Source organism: Trichosurus vulpecula, chromosome 3 (assembly GCF_011100635.1).
Source record: "Trichosurus vulpecula isolate mTriVul1 chromosome 3, mTriVul1.pri, whole genome shotgun sequence".
Taxonomy (NCBI): Eukaryota; Metazoa; Chordata; class Mammalia; order Diprotodontia; family Phalangeridae; genus Trichosurus; species Trichosurus vulpecula.
The window spans coordinates 132,464,139-132,484,368 of NC_050575.1; the positions used below are offsets into that span (position 1 = coordinate 132,464,139).

Consider the following 20,230-nt stretch of genomic DNA (forward strand, 5'->3'; position numbering starts at 1 on the left):
AGAGGGTTGGCCACCAGAGAGTGAAATGTTGGCTATAGCCAAACAGTTTGCTGAGGCAAGAAGGGGCTTTGATCTGTACTAATAGAGAGAGTGCCCACCCCAAGGAAATAACAGACCTTTTGAAGTATGAAAGAATGAAGTCTTCAAGATGCAAAAGAATAACTCTCTTTGGCAGAAATTCAAGTCTGATTTCACTAGGGAAGAACATTTGTTTGTAGTCCAAAGGTGGTCAACCAGAAATAATGAGTGTTCCTGATGAAATACCCCTCTCTGCAGCAAAACTGTTGCAGATAATGGGATAATGGAGTAACTGGAATCATTTGGGCATCATTCATAAGAGCAATTCCTCTACCCACTATGAACCTCACTTTCCACATCATTACAATAAGGATTTTAGATAATATAACCTCTAAAGCTTCCACCAGCTCCAAATCCTATGAAGAAAGAGAAGACATGGTTTTCAGCTGAATAAAATTTATTGTGTAGTGTCTGATTTCTGGTTTTCTGTTACATTTGGTCTGATTTTGTCACTAATTATGCCTCTGAGGGGTTTCGTATTGTTCGAGCAGGGCATGATATGAATTATGAAGCATTGTTTACAGATCTTACAGACAAAATGTAGTCTTTAGTGCATGGGGAATAAATGAAAGAATGAATGTAAATGAATGAATTTTGCTTTGACAGAATTGTCTTTCTCTGAAAAGATACCTCATTATTTTTCCCTGCTGAATATATGCAAAATCTCTCTTTCTTCCATGATACTGTGGTCTCCATAATGTCCTTTCAAAAAACCCGGTTTCCATTGCCCAAGGAAGAGATGCAAGGTGGTTCTACTAAACATTCATAGAATTACAGAGTTGGAAAAGAACTCAAAAATTGTCAGTTAGTCCAACCTATACCTGACCAAGTATTCCTTCTGAAACATTCCTGACAAGTGGTTCTGCTTGTGGGGAGCTCACCACCTCATGAAGCAGTTTATTATACTTTTGGACAGTTCTGATTGATTAACTGATTCATTCATTTCTCCTAAAAGCATTTATTTATTAAGCACATATTGTGTGTGTTGAGAACTCTGTGCAGGGATCTGAAAGAGATACAAAGATGAGGGTAGCTGTTTTCATGGAATCCATAGTCTGTTGGGGGGAATCCAGTCCACCCAACACAGAGTAGGAAGGCGCCCCCAGGCAGAAATTTCTATTAGAGAAACAAAGAAACTGCATTGTTTGTGGGACTCCAAAATGTAGTTAATTTAAAGTAGACTTTTAAAATTAAGTTCTTTATATCTTTTAATTAAAATAATTAAGCAAAAAAGTCCTTTTAAGTCCTATAATTATTCTCTCTTGAGAGGCAAAGTGGTATAGTAGATAAAGGGCCAGCCTTAGAGTCCAGAAAACTCAGTTTTAGGTCTTGCCTCTGACACATACCACCTGTATGACTATAGGCAAATTGTTTAATCTTTCATCATCCACAGACAACTCTCTAAATCTAGAAATTAGAGATGAGTTGGTGATCTATATCAGTGAAGGGGGTTTGCATACCAGGAGTCCTCTATATAAACATACACATACACATATGTACATATTCCATCTGGGCATTTCACAATTATGATTATAGGACTCCCCGCAGTTAAATGGTTCATACGTGATACCTATGTGACCTTAACAAGTTCTACCTCGCTCTATGCCTCAGTTTCCTCATCTGTAAAAGGAAAGCCTTGGACTAGATGGTCTCTAAGATTCCCTCCAGCTTCTAATCCTATGATCCTGTGAACTTCTCTGGCTTTGTTGGGCTCACTGGGTACTAGCGAGTTAGGGTCATGAGCTTTACAGCTGCGAAGGGACATGAAGAGATCACCTAGTCTAAACCCTCCTTTTATAGAGGGGAAACTCTGGCCAAGGCAGAGAAAGTGAATCTCTCAGCAAATAAGTAGCACCCTGGAGAGTTGAAGCCAAGTCCCTTGACTGATCCCACCACACCAAGCTACTTTTCCCTGCCAGCCCCTTGCTTCTTTTTCCCCTTTTTCTCTTGTTAAAACTAATATTAACAACTCACATTTCTATAGGTCTTCATAAAGCACTTTCCTACCCTACCCCCTGCGAGATAGGTAGTACACAAGTTATTATTCCCATTCTAGCAATAAGGAAACTGAGGGTTAGCTTTGGAAAGGTGTTTGCCCTAGATCGTGCAACTAATAAATAGCCGAGCCGGGATTCAAGCCCAGGTGCACTGACTGAAAATCCAGGGCTCTTTCCACAGCACCGCATTAATGTGGTAATGAGACTTTCTGAAACTGCCCTTCCCAGAATAACCCCAGATGACACAGTCTCCAGCTGTCCCCCTGTCCCTCTTGCAGTTTCTAATTTTTTTTCTTAATTAGCTACTACTAAAGCAGCTTATTTCTTGAAAACCATTAATTGTGAGAAGAAAAACAGGCAAGATAGCTGCCCATGTCCAGAGAACTCTACTGGTGTAGTATGCTGGGGATTTTTGGATGAATTGGATATTTGGATAAAATTGGATGAATTTGGTGGATTCTTCAGAATACATTCAACAACTGATCCCCTAGGAAATGTTTCTGCCTTTTTTTTTTTGAAACTTGATCTAAAACAAGTTAGGTGACCTGGGGTTCAAATACAAGCTCAGTCATTTATCCTCTGTATGACTCTAAGCAATTCATTTCCCCCTTAGAGACTCACTGAACTGGATCTTTAGGGTCTACCGCATCTCCAACATTCTAGGTCATGTCAGACTCTGATATTGTCCCTTCTAGTATTCTGTCTTCCAAGATCCTTTTCAGCTCTAACATCCTGTGTTCTAAAGTCACTTCCAATTCAACATCCTGTGATGCAAAGCCTACTGAGTAGCTGAATGTTAGGTGCCTTCTGTAGATTAAATGTTTAACATTTGTTGAAGTGAACCACAGGCATGAAGTTCTCCTCTAGGGAGGAACTTCTGGAGAAGACTTTGTACTGGAAAGTGGATGCCACATGGCTGTTATCTGCCGTGTTGATTAATCGCTGAATGGAAGTGCTGCACACATTGAAAAGATGTGTTTGGGGTAGAAAAGAGGCTAGAATTATACCTAGTACTTCCTGCCATGAATCAGTATGCTGGCTGTGATTTGTTACCGGAATTCTGTGGGGGTGACCATTGATTGGGCTGCTTCCCAAAACAAAGTGACTGAATATATTGGGAGTCCTTATAAAAATGGGTCTCTTTTTCCCCCTAAATAGCTGAATCGGTCCGAGATGGGGGAGGGGGGAAAGCTCTTCTTAGTCTTCGGAAAGTATTCAGATCCCATCTCCTTCTGTGCATTTAGGGTTAGGATTATCCCCTTGCAGAGGGGATAGGTTAATGTGTGGTAGACGGCAAAAAGAAGATGCAGAGAGAAGATAGGGAAAAACAGAGGGAAGGGCAGGATCACAAAATATTAGAGCTGGAAGGGGATCTTATAGAATCATAGACATTCCACATCAGAACTGAAATGGATATTGGAGACATCATGTAGTCTAACTCCCCTATTCTATAGATGACAAAGCTGAGGTCCAGAAAAGGGGAGTGACTTGTCCAAGATGTCAAAGCCAGTAAGTGAGCTGGCTTGAAGCGAGTCCTTTGTGGCACTAAGACCACTGAGCTTCCATTCCACCACCACTTTTCACCAGACCACAAACATAGACTGCTCAAGGTGAAGAGGTCTTAGCAATCTTTGATCCCAGGATCGAGAGTTTGAAGGATCTCTAGAAAACATCTAACTCTCTCCAGAAAAGATCTAACCCTCTCATCTTACAGCAGGAGAAAGTGAAGAGCTCTTTGGAGATGTTCTGTTTTGAAACAGTATCTGGCGCTGGGAGATTTCAAAAGCTTTTCTGGCTCCAGTGCGTTCTGTTGTCTCATTTTCAAGCATGTTGAGCAGAGGATAGGACCTCCCCTGTTTACTGCTCACATACAGTAGCTTCTGGATGGGGACACAAGGACATTTCCCAGATAGCATCTTTGGGCTAGGCTTTCTTGGGATATGTAGTCAGCAGAGTTTGACCAATGAGTCAGTGGGCAAAAACTCCATGTTTTCTCTGAGTGCTTCAATCTAGGGAAGCCCTTACTAGTGGCCCCTTCTTTGAAGCCAATCACCTTGGAAGAGAATGTGGAAAGAGTTTGCTCAGCTTTCCCAAGTGGGTTTTGTTTGCAAGAATTCAGAGCTTGTCTGGGGATTCGCTTTTAAAATAGTAAGTTTGATACTGAGGATAAGCAGAGCCCTCCTGCCAGCCTTTGTCTTGTCTTGTGCCTCACCCCCACCTTATCTTTGCCTTTCCCTCCCCACAACCCCTCACCCCACACATATCCAGCTTTTCCACAGTAGCCAGCTCTGTACCTGGAGTTGAAGTTTGCTCCAGAATATTCTCTAGCAGACAAAACAGAGTTGAACCTTTATTGGGAAACACTAGAAATCAGCCACAGGTGTCAATTCACATTTTAAGCTCTAAGAGCAATTATTAAGCACCTACTGTGTGCAAGACCCTGTGCTTGATTGTGGGTATGATAGCTTTCATGTGCTCTGGGTTCAGAAAGGCTTCAGAAGTTATCCCCATCACCCCCTGAGCATTTCCTTTGCACACCTACACCTAACATTGTAAAGGGGATGCATCACCTTCTCCACTTTGTTTCAGGACAACTGTTTGCTCCCTTAGGGGGTTGCTCCACTTTCTCAATTTGCTAAAGTGCCTTCACAGAACCATGAAACGTTAGAGCTGGAAGGGACCTTAGACTTCATCAGGTCCGACCCCTTTACTATACAGATGAGTAAACTGAGGCTCAGAGAGAAGTAGCTTGAAGACAATGTCAGTATCAGAGCTAGAGGGTAGGGGACTTTGAGACTGAACCAGGCCTTCTAATTCTAAGTCCTTTGCACCTAAGGTTGCACTACACTGCTTCTCGTACCTGGTAAGAGTTTCATGTTTCCCTCCCTCTCCTTCCCTCCCCCCTTCCCTCCCCAGAATGTTGACTGAAGTCAGTCTTGCCTAGCTGTGGTCCCAAATGGGGAGCGGAGCAAAATCATCCCCAGGACCCCCCACCCTGCCTCAGTAAGTTAGCATCCTAGGAGCCCCAAGCCCCTCTGGCCACCCTTGCTGCTACTTACCTACTTTCCTCCTGCTTGGCTGCCTTATGCCACTTCAAACTTTTCACATGCTTTTTCTCCAAGGATTTCGTTATGGGAGGGCTTCCCCCATGGTCCCTGGCACCTCCCTGGAATGCTGGATCAGACTGGTGGCCCAGGAGGGAGTACTTTGCAACCACCCGGGGATCCTGGAGCTAGAGGCAGGGCGGGGAGGGTCCAAGAAAGGATTTTTTAAAGCCAAAACCTGGAGTCTCCTTGCTCAGGTGGCCGTCCTTTATCCCAGAAGTGTCCTGTGTTGCACTGGACTGGAAGCCTTCGGCCCCATGCCCTGGGCCTGGGGGTGGTAGTGGGGCTGCCCTGGGGCCAGACTCAGCACTTCTGGACTAAGGCTTTGAATCCATCCTTGGGGCAAGGCTAAAGCAGCCTCATTTGAACTTCAGCTCCTTTGTGGAGGATTTACATGCCGGAGGAAAGGGAAAAAAAAAAGACGTTTGGTAAAGCATGCGGCAAGCAGGCCGCTCCTGGTTGGTTCAAGTCACATTTCTCCACCCACCCATGCAAGAAAGAGGAGCCAGAGAGTGGGGCTGAGGGCGTCCCCTTAGCCACAGACCTGGAGCCTGCCGGCTTGGGCAGAAGTTTAACTGGGTGATGTCACAACTCCCTACAAGCTTTCTCAACGCCTCTGGCCTGCAGGAGACCGCCTCCTGGCCCGGCTGGGACTGAAAGCACTATCCCAGCCACCACTTCCCCCACCCCTCATCTCCTGTTAGCCCCCGGCTTGCTCCCCCCCTCCCTCCTTCCCCCCTCCTCCCCTCCCTTCCCCTAAAGCTCCCAGCTGCTCCCCCCTCTCCCTTTCCTGCCTTCCCCCAGCTTCTTGGCAGACAGCATTACACCGCACCCGGCCTCCCGCCCCCCTCCCTCTCCAGCCCAGCCCCCATCATTGGCAGCAGCTTTAGCAACACTCTCTCCTGGATAGCAAAAGGGACAAATGGCTCACAAAGCTCTCACCAACTAGCTCATAATAAGCTCGGTTCAATAGAGGGCAGGAGTTGGGGGGCGGGGGAAGAGTTTACCCTTTGGCTTATGTAATGTGTTTGGATTTTGCTACATTTTTCTCCAGCTGTTTTTGCAACGGTTCTATATTAATGGTACTTTGGGCCAGGGTACTCTCCTTTTTGAGAGCAAGCTGGAAATCTGAGACCAGGTCTGAGCTGATCCTTAGTAAAAATGCCATTGCAAGCATTAGTTCTTTGTCATCCAGCTCAGAGTCGTGCGAAGAGTAAGACTGTCACAGGAGGGAGTAAGGATATCAGGTTCCCACTGTACTCACCAGCTGTGGGACTATGGTCCAATCATTTCACCTCTCTAGGCCTCAGTTTCCTCTCCTGAAAAATGGGGATGGTAATATTTACTCTAACAGCTTCCCAGAGTCATGGAGAAAGTGTTACCATCATACAACCATGACCCAGAAAAGTGGACACGACTCACTCCTGAGCTAGGTGGTGGTGGCAGAGGTGTGTTGCCTTAGGACCCCTATCGCCCAGAGACTTCAGTGTTTTGTGAGTTAACTGGCATAGGTACTCCTGCTGCCAGCAAAGCCACCAGGCAAATCATCATCTACTTCATGTCCTTGGAGATCAAGATTCTTAACTTATTTTTTTGTTTGTTTCATGGACCCCTTCTCAGAATAATGTATCTAAATACATAAAATACATAGGATTATTGAGGAAATCAATTATATTGAAATACAGCTATCAAGATGTTAAAAACAAAAGATAAACAAAAATAGTTCATAGACCCTAGGTTAGCAATCCCTACCTTTGATGATTCTATAGCTTGCCGTGGTCAAAAGAGATCATCTTCTGCTGACCAGCCTTCCGCTCACGCTTACCTAGACTGGTCCTTGAAAGACAAACATACTGGCCGTCCCTGGGCCATACTCCAAGTCTCTCCAGCTTGATTGGACCCGTCAGAGCTTCAAGGACCCAAAATTATCTAGAGAAGAAAGATCATGGACACAAATAACTATAATATTAGGTGGCATGAGGAGTAAAGTTGGGGAACTGGTAGCCCCAGTAGCCAGGAAAGGGATTAGGGGTAGGCTATGCATCCTACCTTGGTGTATCCTAGGATGAAGAATCTGAAAGGCAGCAGGAGAACCCTTAGCCATACGAAGGGACTAGGGGCTGTGTTGTAGCAATTGTGGGAGCTGGTAAGTATTCCTCAAGAGTGCTGAGAAAGTTAGCAGGTAAGGCAGCGTGGTACAATAGTAATATATGGTCAATGGATTTGGAGTTGGACAATCTGTGTTCAAATCCTGGCTCCTCCACTTATACCTGTGTGACCTTAGGAAAATCACCTAACCTCTCTGGGCTTCAGTGTCCTCATCTGCAAAATCAGGGGGTTGGACTAGATGGCCTCTAAAGTGCCTTCCAGCTGTAAATTCTATGCATTTTACATTTTTCAGCATGGCTAGTGTGAGGATTTGTTTTGTTTGACTATATGTATTTGTTACCAGAGTTTTGTTTTTATTTCTTTTTTCCCAGTGAGGAGAAAAAGTTGAAGGATGAGAAAATAAACACTTGTTAACTGAAAAAAATTTTAGTTTAAAAAATCCTATGATCTTATGAGTTTGCAGGTAAGAAGTGGGGCATCACTGTTGGGTCCTCGAGAGAACATTTTCCCCCAATTTCAGTTAGAGAGTTCCCCATTTTTCTGTGCTGAATGCCTAGAAGATAGGACAATATAAAGTTCATGAGTTAATACAGCAAAAAAATTAATAATACCCTGGTAACCCACCTTTTGGGGATGAGCCTCTCCATCCCTAGCTGGTCCTCAGTCAACAGACACATGGTCCATCATCAAACCATCTTCTAAGCTTTTCTGGTTTGGAAGAAACCTATCTAAGCATGTGGTTCCTCTGCACAAATTTCGAGAGCTTGGGGTGCGGTGGTGTCCCCTCCACAAAATAGTCAAAGGGGTACTATACAAATGACCCTGGAGAACAGCAGAGAATGATCTCTGCTCCCTGTGCTGGGCACTCTAGGGGTGGTTACTGGCTTTTCCACAAATCCTGTTTGTATCATCTCAAGACCCTGTGAATGAACATGAGGGGAACAGATGATGGGATGTGGCATTAGAAATGATAAGAGAATAAAACCTCTAGTAGTTATCCCAAATTAGGGACAATCATCAATCAATTAACAAGCATTGGCTAAGTACATATAACCGTATTTCCCCATGTATAATGTTGGGGCCTGAAATTTGAAAAAAAAATGTATTATATAAAGTTTTTGAACTCAAGTTTTATTCATCTGCTCGTAGCTTTCAGGCATCTTTTGGACAAGTCTGGTGCATGTACACATGCTTAGTCCATTCCGTTTCATGAACCTGAAGCACCAATTGTGTTCTCCTTTGAAATCAATGACTTCTTTTTCATCAGCAATTCTTCTTGCCTCATGCTGAACCATCTTTGTGGGCACAGAAATTCCAATTGCCATTTGTTCCTCAATCCATATCTTCAATTCCCTCTCTAAATCAGGCCATTTTGCTGACTTGCCTCTCATGGCCTTCTTCTCCTGTGGCATTTTCAGTAGGGTTTCTTCTTCCCATAGCCAGTCTCAGATTGTTTTCTCAGTTGGAGGAGGACTAAACTTAGGTTCAGCAGCACGATTTCCATTCACTTTTGCAAACTGGATCACTTTTAACTTGAATTCAGCACTGTACGAAAATCTTTTCTGAGCCATTTCTGGGCAGAACACGGCAAAACGTAACCTAATATACTGGTAACAAATGTGAAACAATGAGCACAAAGACAACAAATGTGAAAAAGCAGGAAATACAAGTAAAAAAAATCTACAACCACTGTATAATACGCACCTAGTTTTTAGACCCCAAATTTTTTTGAAAAAGGGTGTGTCTTACACATGGGGAAATATGCTATCTCCCAGGCACGCACTGTACTATACTTTGGAGATACAAAGAAAGGCAAAACCACAAAAACATGTAACAACACTAATATGTGACAATATGTTTGCAGTATAGCCACATTTCTCCGCCACTGTAGGTGAAACGCAAGCAAACTACACTCAACAGTAAACATTTATTAAGCATCATCTATGTGCAAGAAACTATGCTAACCACTGGGCAGGTAGAGATTAAAAAATAAAATAAAATAAAAGACCCAATCCCTGCTCTCAAGGAGCTTACATTCTATGTGGAGGGTTAAGGACATTACACAGAGAAGTATAATGCCAGCTTTATGTTGGAGCAAAGGAAATTTGCAGTGAGAGAGAAAGGACATTTTCAGCAGAGAGGATAAGGGAAGGCTTCACAGAGAAGCTTGCATTTGAACTGAACCTTGAAGGAAGACAAGGACTCAAAGGCAGAGAAGGGGATTCTTCCCAGGCATGGGGGCAGAACCTTCATGAATTCATAGAGGAGGTGGGAGAGAAAATAGCAAATTCAGGAACAAGTAGCCCAGCTTGGCTAGAGTATAAAATGTGTAAGGGATTAATCTGAAATAAATCTGGGAAAGCAGGATGGAGTCAAGTTATGGAGGCCTTAAATGACAGGTTAAGGAATTTGTGTTATACAATTGGGAGGCTTTGAAGGTTTTTGAGTAGAGGGGTCACATGGTCAGACATGTATCTGCATGGTTATTTGGGGAGTTCCTTTGGAATAATACTAGGCTACATGTTGCTTGACATTTTATGCATGGATTAGGAGTGTGTTTGTTTTTTTTTTAATCCATACCAGGATTCTAATCTAAGACCTGTGGCTTACTAGCTATGTGGCTGTGACCAAACAAATCAACCTCTCTGAATTTGTTTCTTCATCTGCAAAATTGGGAGAATAATCTTTGGGCTTCCAACTGCATGTGTCTATTGCCAGAGAAGTGCTGAAAGCCCTCTTTTATCTCGTTTTTGGGCTTTCTGTTTTTGTTTGTTTGTTTGTTTGTTTGTTTTGCAAGGCAATTGGGGTTAAGTGATTTGCTCAGGGTCACACAAGTAGTAAGCTTCAAGTGTTTTGGGCTGGATTTGAACTCAGGTTGTCCTGACTCCAGGACCAGTACTCTATCCACTGTGCTGCCTAGCTGCCCCAGGGGCTTTCTGTTTTAAGGATCAAAATGGAAAATCTCTTGGTAGACAGGAATTCTTTTTGGCCTGCTGCTTTGGCCAGAGTGGAATTATTTTTCTACCCAGGGCTCAAGGAGTTTCTGGTTCACCGAAAAGTATTGGGTAGGGACTTCCTATCTCTGTAGGAATTAGCGCTGGAAGGGACTTTTAATTCAATTCAACAAAACATTTATTCAGTGCCTATCATGTTGAAAAACATTGCATTTCACATCACACTAAGGGTTTATGGGACCTTGGAGATCCTCTTTCCAGCTCTCTCATTGTATAGGTAAGGAGAGTGAAGCAGCATGGAGCAGTAGGAAGGCCTGGATCTCAAGTCAGAGGACCTGTGTTCAAATCCCAGGTCTGCAGTTTGCTAACCACATGGCTCTCTGTCCACATTCTGGCATCAGCCTATCTTTCTAGCCAAGTGACTGACTTTCGGGAAATTACTTAGTCTCACTGACCTTCACTTTCTTCATCTGTAAAATGAGACTTTGGACTCAGTGACCTCTAACGTCCTTCCAGCTTTAAATTTCTGATGCTGAGACTCAGGGAGGGGAAAAGACTTGACCAACATCTCGTAGATCATAGGTAGAAGAGCCAGCATGCAAACCAAGGCCCTATGACTTTTTGTTTGCCCTCCATGGTGCAACGGGACCTTTCAGCCTCTTTCTCATATAGAGGAACAAAGAGTCTGTAGGAGATGACATAGACCTCTGAGCACCAAGAAAGAGGTTAAGGAAGAAAAGAAGAAAGGAAGAAAAGGTGGGAGGATAGATGGAAGGAAGAGGGGAGAGATGGAAGGGAGGGGAGAGAAAAAAAAGGAAGGAGAGAGGGAAAGGAAGGAGGGAAGGAGCAAGGGAGGAAGGGCTGGAGGAAGGCAGGGAAGAAGAAAAGAAGGAAGAAAGAAAATCTTAAGTACCTACTACATGCCAGGCACTGTGCTAAGGGCTTTACAAATATTATCACATTGGATCCTCACAGCAACCCTGTGAGGTAGGTGCTATTATCCCCATTTTACAGGTGAGGAAACTAAGGCAAAGAGTTTAAGTGACTTACCCTGGGTCACGCAGCTAATAAGTGTCTCAGGCCAGATTTGAACTTAGATCTTTCTGACTCCAAGCATAGAGCTCCATTCATTTATGTCAAATAGCTACCTAAACAGATAGATAAAGCATTTTTTAAGTGCTTGCTATGTGATAGGCAATGTGCTAAGGGCTTGGAATACAAATTCAGACAAAACTAAAGACAGTCCCTGCCTTCAAGGGGCTTACATTCAAATAGGGAAGGACAGAAGTGATAAGTGAGGAAGAGGAGGCACCTGGGGTGGGGAGAAGGGAAGTCCAGAAGTTGTCAGGAGGTCTGGGCTAAACTAGATTAGAGGGAGCATGGCTGCCATGGGTGTGTCCTTAAATGGTGATGCTGTTAGTCAGGGGAGTCAAAGGCATTACCAGTATGACAAAGCTGCTAAGAAGTTGGGAAGTGATCTGGAGAGTAATAGGCTGAGCTGAGTTTGGAAATCAAAGCTAACCCACTCAAAAGTTTGGGATGAAGTTAACAAGACAAACAGACCAGGACCCCTTGCCCCACTCCACAGTTAGTTTTCATCTGTAAATCACATCTGCAAAACAAAAAAAAATATGAAAAAATGATTTAAAATGATTTAAAAATAAATATAAATATAAAATAAATATAATGAATATAAAACAAAAATAAAAAGTAAAAATAAAACATTTCTAGCCCCGGGGGTAGAGTAAGTTATTGTTTTTATGAGCTGTGATTATTTTTTACCATTATCAATGGCTTTATTCGAATTTTGAAGCAACTTTATAATCTTGGGGTCCAGCTCAGCTTTCTCCCAAGTCAGCTAGCCTAGCTAGTTAGTTCTCCCTTTTTACACTCTATTTTTCCCTCGTGCATCTTTCCTGGAATCCACATTTAACTTTGCTTCACCTCAGACAAGTGATGGAGCTCTCGTGTAGAACACAGAAATGCTTTCCAGGCCAACGCTGGTCATGCCGGAACAGTCACGCTTACCTCAGTTTGGCAAAATCTCCTCAAAGGCTGTGAACAATGAGGCTGCCACTAAACATGTAATTTGTTCAGACCTCCCTCCTCCCCCAGTGGGAGGTGATGAGGCCATTAAGGTGGCACGCGGCCCATTCTGACCAAGACACCAAGAGAAGTAGCTCGAGACTTTTTGCATCCTGATATTGACAGATAGTGATTTAGTGAACTTGCCACCAGAGCATGGGAGTTTTCTTCTTAGCACAGAATTCTTGCAGCTGCCAAGTCAGTACAAATTGTCACTGAACTTCAACCCAGAGAGCAGAGAATGTTAAAGCTGCAAGGAACCTTAGAAAAGTAGAGCTCATCTTTTCCAAACCCGTCATCATTTAGAGGAGGAAACTGAAGTCCCAGAGAAGGGAAGTGACTTGCTCAGGGTCACACCAGTGGTAAGGCTGGGATCAGAGCCATAACTAGGGTGGGGCAGCTAGAGCTTTTCCCCAGAGTGCTGAATTTTAAAGGGCACTTAAAGCACTTGCTGTCCTTCAGCAATGTAGAAACAATGGAGTTTAACACACTTCCTTCCTTTGGCAGCCGACTGCACACCTACTTACCTGATTAAATATCCTTTCTAAAGCCTCACAAGTAGTTGTCCAGTCTCTGCATCACGATTTCCAGTGAGGGCAAACCCACTACCTTCTGAGGCAGCTCTTTCCATGTATGTTCAGTGTTAATTATTAGGAATTTTCTCCTTGCAATGAACAAAAGTCTGTCTCTGTCTTAATTTCTACCCACTGAAACTGTACCTTCCTTAATACGGGGATACTTTGTTCTCTATGAGATCAAGGAGAAAGTATTATCCCCCTGCCATGTGACATAAAAGACAGTAGTCTTCATCAACATTACAACTTACATGTTATTTGAAGGTGTTTGTCACCTCTACACTTTAAGCCCCTTGAATTCCCACTGGCAAGAGTTTGTGAGAGGGAATTAACAAGGGTGGAACAGGATAAGCCAGCACAGATGGGTTGTGATTTGCATCATTGTGGGGAATACCTACAATGATGAAATACAGAAATGTTGAATCTTTTGGAGTTTCACTCCATATTTGGAGATGCAGCGAGGTCCTGATTAGTGTAAATAATGAAATCCCATGAAGTAGTTGTATTATTTGAGTCCATACTGCATTAAGCCAGAACCAATTACCAGATTTTACCTAATTTTACTTTGAATAATGTAAATTTGAATACCTACATGAATGCGAATACTTCAAGGGATTCGCTATTCTCACTAAGTGGTACCTAACTGTAAAATGCTTAAAATACAAATTGGGAGAAATAACATCGGTTAATATGAATGAATTTTGATAAAAACATCAATGATCATGTCAGGTCTTTTCCTACTCTGATAGTACAGAGAGGCTTAGAATGCAGTAAAATATTGACACCTGAAGGAGGAGTTGGGAGAGAAATAAAGTCTCACTAAACGGACTGAATATCATAGGATCATAGGTTACAGAGAGAGAAGAGATCTCAGAGATCAGTCTGTCAAAGAGTATTTATTAAGTGCTTAATTTGTGCCAGGCACTGAGCTAAGCACTGGTTATAAAAGGAAGGCAAAAACCATCCCTGCCCTCACAGAGCATACATTCCTATGAGGAAGAAAACGGTTTCTTCACCTGATCCTTTGACACAGATATCTTTTAAGGCTGTGTTCTTGGCCCTCTTCCCCTCTTCTCCTCTTCCCTCCCTTCTCCTCTCTTCATCTTCCTTTCCTTCTCCTCCCATCTCTTCCCCTCAATTTCCCTCCCTCCTCCTCCTCTTCTCCTTAAAATCAGCATGTCCAAAACCAAAACCATCATCTCTTCCCCATATTGATCTACCTTCTGACATTACTGTTGTTATCTGTGGTACCAACATTGTTTATCTCAAATGTTTATAATCTTGGGTGGTAATATGGACTTACGTGGACTATTAGAATTGCATCCTAATAGGTCTTTACCACTTTTACTCTCTCCCACTCCAGTCTATCCACTGCTCCCTAGTACCTGTCAAGAAAAAACGTAACCTCTTTTGTTAGGCATTTAGAACTCTCCATAATCTGGCATTGACCTACCTTGCTAATCATGTCTCATATTGTTCTCCTCTATGTTCTATGCTTTAACCAAACCGGATTATTTTTCTCTCTGTCCATTCAGTATAGCCCATGCTCTCTAGCCTCTGTGCCATGCCTAGAAATCCCTCAAGGGCCGTTGAATTTCTATCCATCCTTTAAAGCCCAGCTCACATGCCACTTCCTCAAGAAAACCATTCCTCACTCCCAATTAGCAATGGCTTTGGCCTTACCCCTAAACCTCACATCATGCTTTATTTGAACGTCTCTCATGTATGAATCATATAATATTGTATATTTGGATAGAGCCATGGAATTGAAGTCCAGAAAACCTGAGTCCAAATCCCAACTCATATTTACTAACTATGTGGCTGTACGGCCTTGGTTTCCTTATCTGTAAAATATGGATAACAATAGGATTTAGTTCACAGGGTTGTAAAGAACCAATGAGATCATACATATATTTATGTAGCACCTACTATGTGCCGGGCACTGTGCTAAGCTCTTTACAATTATTATCCCATTGGATCTTCACAACAATCCTGGGAGGCAGGTGCTGTTATTATCCCTATTTTACAGATGGGGAAACTGAGGCAGACAGCGGTAGGTGCTGCTATTATCCCTATTTTACAGATGAGCAAACTGATACCAACAGAGGTTAAAGGACTTGCTGGGGATTACACAGCTAGTTAGTGTCTGAGGTTGGATTTGAACTTAGGTCGTCCTGACTCCAGGCCTGCTGCTCTATCCACTGTACCACCCTGCTACTCTAAAATATGTCAAGCCTACTATGTGTCCAGCATTGTACTAGATATTAGAATACAAAGATAAAAAAATGAAACAGAGCAGTCAGTAGGGGGAGACAAAATGTATATATGTGTTTATACAAATATATGCATATGTTTTATATATATATTCATATATACCTATAGTTTTATATATGATCATATTACATTATATATCTACATGTATACATTATATTATACAAAAGTACGATCTATAAAAAATAAATATGAGATAAATTTTTGAGGGGGGGAGGAGGTCAGCAGCATCTGGTTGGGACCAAGAAGAGCTTCGTGAAAGGGTATTGCTTGAGAGCTTTTGAGGAAACAAAGGATATTTTAAAAGGTGGCAGCGTGGAGAGAGTATATTCCAGGCAAGAAAGACAGCCACTTCAAGGACACAATAATAGTAGATGAAGAGTCTTGTGTGAGGGACAGCAAAAATCCCATTTGATTAAACAGTGGGGTACTTGAAGGGAAGTAAAATATACTAAGTCTGGAAAGGAGAGTTGGAGGTCCTTTGTAAAGCACATCAAATGCCAAACAGAGAAATGTGACCTTAGATGTAATAAGGAGCTCCTGGAGTTGATTGAATAGTGGAATCACATTGTCAGACCGGTGCTTTAGGAATTTCACATTTGCAGCTTTGAGGATGAAGGGTTAGAGGGCAGATTCCATTTTCAAGAGACACATACAGGTGATCAAGGGAAGGGCTGATAATGGAGGATAAAGACAAAAAAATAATGCTTTTCTTAAGTGTCATGAAGTCTAAAGCTTGAGCAGAGACTAGTAAAGAAAGTTACTGCCTCCCAAAAAGAGGATTTTAATTGTATTGGGGGGGAATAGTATAAAAGAAGGGTAAGTCCCACTACTCAGACTGTATGTGATAAAAATAATGAAAAATAGAGAGAAGGCAGAATCACTCAATTCACATTTTACTCGTTTTCTGCCAAGAAGACCTCTCTTTCAACTAGAAATAACAATAAGGATTTACTAAATGTCTATTATGTGCCAGGAACTCTGCTAGGCTTTTGGGCTGCAGACAAAAATGAAGTAATTTTCATTCTCAAGAAACTTGCTTTTCTATCTGAGGAGATAACATGTATATAAGTGGGAGGTAAAATTTTGGTGGGTGAGCACTAATAGCTTGTGGGATCAAGAAAGGCTTCACATAAAAGGTGTTGATTGACCAGAGTTTTGAAGGAAAGGAGAGAGTCTGAGAGTCAGAGGTAAAGAGGGAATGCATTCCAGCCATGGGGGACGGCCAATGGAATGACATAGATGTTTCATGGGCAATTGAAACCAAGATAAGTAAGGGAATGGTAAGAGAGCTCCTGGCTACTCCCCAGACTTCCTCCATCATACCCCAGGAGCCTCTTCATCCTGAAGCTCACTCCAGCCCTGGAATTCACACACTGAAAGGATGTTCTTCCCTGGTGCCTCGCCCTCTAGTTGCACAGCTCCTTTGAGAACTTCTATTTAAGGAGAGTATCCAAGCCAGCCAAATCTCACTCTTCTCCAGACTGCACTCCAGACTTTCTGTACCACAGGGCTGTCCATTTTACAGATGAGGAAACTGAGTCAAACAGGATTAAGTGGCTTGCTCAGGGTCACACAGCTAGTAAGTGTCTGAGGTTGGATTTGAACTCATGTCTTCCTGACTCCAGGTCTGGTGCTCTATCCACTTCACCACCTAGCTGCCCTGCAATAGTCTAGGACTGGGCTGTCCAAAATGCGGCCCGCAGGCCACATGCAGCCCACAGTGTGATTTATGAGGCCCACCTACAAGCAAAGAAATTTACGTAAATGCTTTAGTAAACGAAGCTGAGCTATGCAGAGCTCTCACTAAAATGGCAAATCAAAATATATTGTCTATGGTTTCAATATACCTAAGGTTGGACAGCCCTGCTTTACCACACTCCAGGCCAATACCTTCTACTTCCCTCCTTTTCATCTTTTTTTTCTTGGGTCATCTTCTCCCACTAGAATTTAAGTTCCCTGAGAAAAGAGGTTGTCTTTCTGCTTAGATTTGTATTCCCAACACTTAGTAAAGAATCTGGCACATAGTAAGCTTTTAATAAATGAATATTGACTGACTAACGGCTACCCTTGAAGAATTCTGGTTGCTTGGCCTAGTCTAACGATATTCCAGGATGCTAAGGTAATTGGTGAATGTGTTTGCTACACCAGTCTTTGAATGTTCAAAGAATTTATATGCATAGAAATGAGAGTTGTATGCATGGAAACTGATGAGATCGAGAGAGAGAGACAGAGAGACAGAGAGACAGAGACAGGGAGGGAGACAGAGAGAGAGAGAAAGAGACACAGAGAGAGAGAAAGAGACAGGGAGAGAGAGAGGGAGACAGAGAGACACAGAGAAAGAGGAGAGAAAAGGAGAGAGGAAGGAAGGAAGGAAAGACTGAAGGAAGGAAGGAAGGAAGGAAGGAAGGAAGGAAGGAAAGGAAAGGAAGGAAGGAAAGAAGGAAGGAAGGAAGGAAGGAAGGAAGGAAGGAAGGAAGGAAGGAAGGAAGGAAGGAAGGAAGGAAGGAAGGAAGGAAGGAAGGAAGGAAAACCCAGGCCAGAGTCCTGTGTTACCTCTACAGGTAGGGGATGGGGTATGGATAATGATCCTACAAAGAAGACTGAAAAGAAATGATCAGATAAGTAGGAGATGAACCAGGAGAGAGCAGTTGCACTAAAACTTAAGAGGGTTAAAATGTAGAGCTGTCTAAGAATGGGATAAACTGCCTCAAAAAGGAGTCCATTGTGGAGGCTGAATATCTTAATACATTGTCTTTCCTCAAAAAAAAATCCTTCCTATTGGAGGTTTTTAGACAAAACCTGAGGTGCCATGGAAGAGATTCCTGGTCAGGAACAGGTAGGATCGGATGCTCTCCAGACTCAGATTCAGAGCTCAGACTGTTGGATTAACTATGACTACAGTAGCTCCCTGTTGCCTCTAGAAGAAAATAGAAACTCTGGCATTTAAAGTTCCTCATAGTCTACGTCTACTCTATCTTTCCAGACTCATTTCACTTTACTCTCCCTAACACACTTTATATTCCAGACAAATTGCTGTACTTGCTGATCCCCAAACCCAACATGTCACCTCCTGCCTCTGTGCTTTTGCAAAGACCATTTCCTGAAAATTCTCTGCCTCTTCATCTCTGCCCTTTGGAGCATAAGCTGATTCCCCCATTGTTAGTGTTCTCCCTTACAATGATTTCCTTTGTGTGTGTGTGTGTGTGTGTGTATGCATATACACACATACATACATATACATATATATGTGTGTATGTATATATACATATATATGTATATATACATGTATTTATATTTATATTTATATTTATATTTATATTTATATTCCCTGAGCTGGATATATGCTGTTTCCCCTCAGTAGCATGTAAGCTCTGTGAGAGGAAGAACTGTCTTCACTTTTGTTTTTTGAATCTCCAGCACTTAACACAGTGCTTGGGACATAATAAGTACTCAACAAATGCTTTTTCATTCATTTGTTCATTATCTAGTTCCACTTCTTCATTTTATTGAGCATAAAACAGGGCTCCAAGAAGCAAAAACGATTGTCTAACATAATTACTAGCAGAGCTGGGATTCAAACCGAGGTCCTCTGACTCCAAATTCAGTGTTTCCCCCATACTGGACACAGTTTTCAGCACTTTATTCTTTTAATATTTGAGTGCCTTCCTTTTAATTTTCCCATGCAAGTGACTTTAGTGTGTGACTTAGTCCCCTGGAATGAATTTCCCTTGAGCTCTAGCCTGAAGGCTGTGGGCAAAATAGGTTGGATAGCTTCTGCCTAAGAAGGGAATGCGTTCCTGTTTCTACTCTGCCTGATCCTGTGTTTGGCATGTGGAAGACTTGATTGGCTTCAGCAGCTAAAGAATCTGGACTAAAGACCAGTATTAGTGACTACAGCTGGTCACCAAGGAACCAAACAAAGCCAGAGGGTCAGGAGAGCTTAGCTTTCTGTGGAAACCATGAAAAGGAGAAGACAGTTGTTTCAGCAGCCAGAATGACTTGGAAGGTCCCTGCTGATTGTGTCATAAAGCATTCCATATCCTTGCCTAAGAATTAATGAACAGCTGCCAGATGCCATCTCTCTTCCCCCTTGGACATAATACTGATTGGATCCAATGCCTTCTTCTCGGCCTCTTGTATCATTCATTCAAAAACCATTTATTAGAAGAGTCAGGGCAGCATGATGTAGTGTAAAGCAGGGGTGGGGTACCTGTGGTCATATGTGGCCCTCTAGCTCCTCAAGGGTGGCCCTTCGATGGAATCCAAACTTCACAGAACAAATCCCCTTAATAAAAGGATTTGTTCTGTAAAACTTGCACTCAGTCAAAGGGCTGCACCCAAGGACCTAAAAGGCCACATGTGGCCTCGAGGCTGCAAGTTCCCCACCCCTGGTATAAAGAGTACCAAACTTGGGATAAGGAAACCTGGCATTTGGGTCTCTAAAAGCAGTACCAATCCAATCCACCAAGGCTTTGCCCTAGTGTACTGACATCCAGGGAGATATACTTCTTCCCCAAGTGCTGTTTACTTTTCACAACAGTCTAGAGATCATAGCCTCCCAATACCTCTTAGCCTTCCCCTAGCCTAAAGTGTATACCAACATCTTGTTTCTACCTCTAGGGTCTTATTGTCATAGTATCCCTCTCCCATGAATCTTCCCCCTATGAATCCCTCATTTTCTTGTAGGGGCACAACTGGGTCTCTATGGGGTGGGGCTCCCCACTTTTTTCATGCAACAACACCCATGGTCAGATGACCCCTGTGCTGCCATTGCCATCCTCCCCCAACATGGGACTGCCCTCTGTGCCATTAACCTCACCAGTCTCCCAACTTATCCTTGTAAGGGCAGGTCTCTGTGGAGCAGGGCTCCCCACTTATATATGGAGTAGGACCTATGGTAGGATGATCTCTATGCTGCCATTGTCACCATCCCAACACAGGACTGTCTTCTGTGCCTTCACCCCCTGCTTTACCAACTGCAGGTCACATTCAGTCATTTTAAGTCTTAGAGTGTTGCCCGAGGATCATATTAGTTGTGACTTGATAGATACACA

At 42.9% G+C, this 20,230-nt stretch overlaps 2 protein-coding genes across 2 annotated transcripts in view; one reads left to right on the forward strand and one right to left on the reverse strand.

Annotated features, from left to right (window-relative positions):
• Positions 1–5,683, reverse strand: part of ANGPTL2 (angiopoietin like 2) — a 64,302-nt gene extending 58,619 nt beyond the window's left edge. Inside the window, exon 1 of the mRNA XM_036750308.1 lies at positions 5,135–5,683. The gene's annotated coding sequence lies outside the window, so the exon portion shown is untranslated. The remainder of the gene's footprint in view (positions 1–5,134) is intronic.
• The window catches only part of RALGPS1 (Ral GEF with PH domain and SH3 binding motif 1), a 573,263-nt gene that overhangs the window by 315,262 nt on the left and 237,771 nt on the right, over positions 1–20,230 (forward strand). The gene's annotated exons all lie outside the window — the stretch shown is intronic.